Raw genomic sequence first — 3911 nt, 5'->3', positions numbered from 1 at the left:
ACATTTACTTATTAGAAAGAGGAGCTATTTCATGGAAGAGTGTTAAACAAACTTTAGTAACTTCTTCCACCATGGTGGTAGAATTTGTAGCATGTTTCGAGGCATCAGATCATGCAATATGGCTGCGGAACTTAGTCACGGGGCTGCATATTATTGGTGTTGAAAGACCACTAAAGTTGTATTGTGACAATAAGTCAGCAGTGTTGTATTCCAACAACAACAGAAGTTCCACAAAGTCAAGGCATATTGACATTAAGTTTCTTATTGTTAAAGAAAGAGTGCAAAATGGAATAATCGCAATAGAGCACATCGGGACAAACTCCATGTTAGCGGATCCGCTCACGAAGGGATTACCTCCCAAGGTCTTTCATGAGCATACAACACACATGGGTGTGATAAATATTGATGATATTTTGTTTTAGAGGGAGTTTTACAATTTATTTTTGGGTGCTTTATTTTGGTTTAAGAACAATTATGTTTTTCTGTACAGACTTAAGAATTCGGTAAGTTTCATTATTAGTTGCACTTATTTGAAGTTTGATCTCACTTCAAGTTAAAGAGGAACTCGTCGGAAATCAATTTTGATTTTGTGACCACGCATCATGTTTAATCTATGTCGTTAGTTATACTTACATATGTGACCATTGATGGTTTAGTTACGTAAATTGTAACAAAGACCGCATTGATCCTATACAGTTATGATTAATGGACAAGACTGTTTAAGGGTACCAATATCATGATAACATACATTAAAGCGCTAATATGGTTATATGTACATTTATATATTCATGGTCCAGTGGGAGATTGTTAGAAAATCATGGGACCATTCTATAAATGAACATATATATTGTTATCATTTAAATCCAAATATTATGGCAAGTGTATAAGATTGTTGATGGACCGATATTCATTTACCATTTGTGGCTTGAGTTCCCGGTTTGACTCAAGATCCTCAAAATCCCTTCCATCTCTCACATTAGGGTTTATGTCCATCTATAAATATATGTGATGAGGAGCAAATCAAAGTGGACGATATTAATACACAAATTCGTTTTTCTTGAGTGCAAAGGGTTCTTAGAGTTGTCTTGAGATCAACTGGAAAACCAAGCTTGTTCTTCAGATCCAAAATCTTCAGTGGAAGCAGGTACACAATCTCCTTCACCTATTTTCTTTTATCCAGATTCGAGAGTTGAAGATCTGGTCTTGAAAGCTTCCGCATATATAGAATAAGTTAATAAACACTTACATAGCCGGTAAGGTGGTGGTGATGTTGGATCGTTACCAAACAGTGAAATGGGTTGGAAGCATTTTGGTTGGAATTTGGATTATTGGAAGACATTTTTATTAAAAGAATGTCATGAATGGTAACTGTTTGGCAACGTTCACATTCGACCAATGGTCACACAGAGGCAACAATTCAAATTTTTACCATCGGACATCGGTGGAATAATACCGTCAGTATAAAATTATTCTTGTAGTAAAAAACGAGGTAGGGCACCGTGTTTACCGCTGTTAAGCTTTTTCCGATACCGTAAGGCCTTATAACCTCGCATTTTATAAATAAAATATTAATATTAAAAAAGTTTTAAAATAATAAAAGTATATGAGTGATTGAAGCCGACACGGTCTCCATTTAGTAAAAGAAAATAGTTGATTTGGTTGATTACAAAAAAAATTATAATTCATTTTTATTGATATAAGAAATCTGCAATAAAAAAATGTGGTGTGGTTATAGTAAACGCCAAATATATATATATATATATATATATATATATATATATATATATATATATATATATATATATATATATATATATATATATATATATATATATATATATATATATATATATATATATTTTGGCCACACACAAGAGACGTAACCTACGGCGTGATTAGCTGAGCACGTGAATACATTTATGGCCGAAGTCTAGGTGAACTGATCCATGTACATGCATCATTTTTATTACCTTTAGTACGTAGTGAATACATTAATTAATATATCACCAGATCATCTTGGTCGATTTTAGCAAACATTTTTCTAGAACCAATTCTTCTATTCTCATTTATTTTTATAGTAGAATCTAACAAGATTTTAACCGAAGCATGGAGATATGTATATCATAAAAACAAACATAACAAAATCATTCAAATCTCAAAGAGAGAACGTACGTAAAATAATGAAAAAAATATAGAAGTATCTATATCAAAATAGATGATCAAACATAAAAGTGATCAATTATTGAAAACCAAGCAATTTCAAAGATAGACCGAGATAAAGCACATGCATATCAATATGGAGTGATTTTGAGGCTCTAGTTCATCATCATTTCAGAAGTAAACCAGTTCCACTCATTTTTTCATCGATTAGTTTGTCGATCTTTTCTTTCATGGCATCTGTGAAGTAGTTTTCCCAATCTCCATCCTTGGCCTTCCTAAAAAAGAGTCGGCGTTCTAAAACAAAAGCTTCATCCGCTTGATACATCCCACTTTTGTTCAGTTCTAAGTTGCTCAAAATATCAAAACTACACATCTTTATAATATTTTCAAGAACGCCTGCTTTCTCTTCTTCAACTGAAAAAGGACATCCAATAAACTCCGCAAGCCGTTTCACGTTACTCATAGCATCCTTTTTCAAATCTTCATATTTCAAGAAAAGAATCTATCCGGCCTTTCCTGGCTTGCTTTCCAGTATTCCAGGATATGATCCCAGTATGGTCCAAAGATTGAAATGCCTCGACAAAAATCGTCAAACGCCTCCTCAAATGGCGCATTTTCTTCCGACAAGTTTACAATTTCTCGAAAGAAATGATAGTAGGAAACTATGACATCTTTTATGTTTCGGTATATGTAAACAATCTTGCAATTTGAAGCTATTACTGATTTTGGCAAAGAAGAGTAAGGAAGGTGCGTACCTAGGAGGGGGAGGTCCGAGGGGTTTTCTTTGAGTTTTTCAAGGTGCAAGTTCTCTAGAAACCGGACGCAATCATGAGGGAAGGTTGTTAGCAATGGGCTCGTTGATGCATGGTCAAACTTTTCTCGGGTTAAAATGGCAAAACTCAAGGCCTTTAGCCAAGTTGTGCCAGTTTTGGGGCAACTACATAATAGTACGTCACCTGGTTGTGCCTCGTAGCTTTGAGCCAAAATTGATTTTTTAGGGAAGTTTTGAGCGTTCCAGGAGCCTTCATACTTGTACAAGGTCGCTCTGCCTTGCAACCAACTATAGGTGTGTTGAGGTAGTGTTTTGTAGAGCTCTTCCATGGCTGAACTTCACCTACTTTTGGTATGGATATGGATGGTTATTTGCTTATTCGTTAATACTCTATTTACTTTTGGTGCGGTCTATGCATCCCCTGCCTTTTACGTTTCTTTATAATCCCTATCTTTATCTTTATTAGTATTTATTATTTATTATTTTTATATTCTAGTATAAAACAAACCATTTGAAATAAAATAATTGAAAATAATCTTTTCGCTCAAACTACATTTGTAACCGAAATAAAGTTTCATATTTCTTAAACCAAATTTTATCATGTTACAATGTTGATCCATATGGTTTAAGTTTATTACAGCGTTCATATTGTTTGCTTTTTTCTTTGAACGGGCGAAAATGCATTAGCACAAAAAAGAAAAACTTAAACCAGGAGCTCAAGCCTAATTACAAAGAAACAATTGAAATACAAGACATACACCAAAGAGACCAATCACTACAAGAAGACTGGGTGATTTTCAATGGAAATTAGTGATGAAATTTTTCGGTCGGAAAATAGTGACGGAATTCCGATAGAATAGCGACAAAGGTAAAAACCTTGATTTTAGTGACGGAATTATGACAAAATAGATACAGAAAATTTTACGTTGAAAATCCATCGGTAATTACTAATGGCATACCGACGGATTATAAAGGAAAT

General features: G+C 33.9%; 1 pseudogene; it reads right to left on the bottom strand.

Annotated features, from left to right (window-relative positions):
- Positions 1-2071: 2071 nt before the first annotated feature.
- Positions 2072-3299, bottom strand: LOC111915860 (flavonol 3-sulfotransferase-like; annotated as a pseudogene).
- Positions 3300-3911: the final 612 nt, after the last annotated feature.

The sequence above is a fragment of the Lactuca sativa genome, chromosome 1 (genome assembly GCF_002870075.4).
Source record: "Lactuca sativa cultivar Salinas chromosome 1, Lsat_Salinas_v11, whole genome shotgun sequence".
Classification (NCBI taxonomy): domain Eukaryota; kingdom Viridiplantae; phylum Streptophyta; class Magnoliopsida; order Asterales; family Asteraceae; genus Lactuca; species Lactuca sativa.
This window is presented reverse-complemented; position numbering and strand designations above follow the sequence as displayed.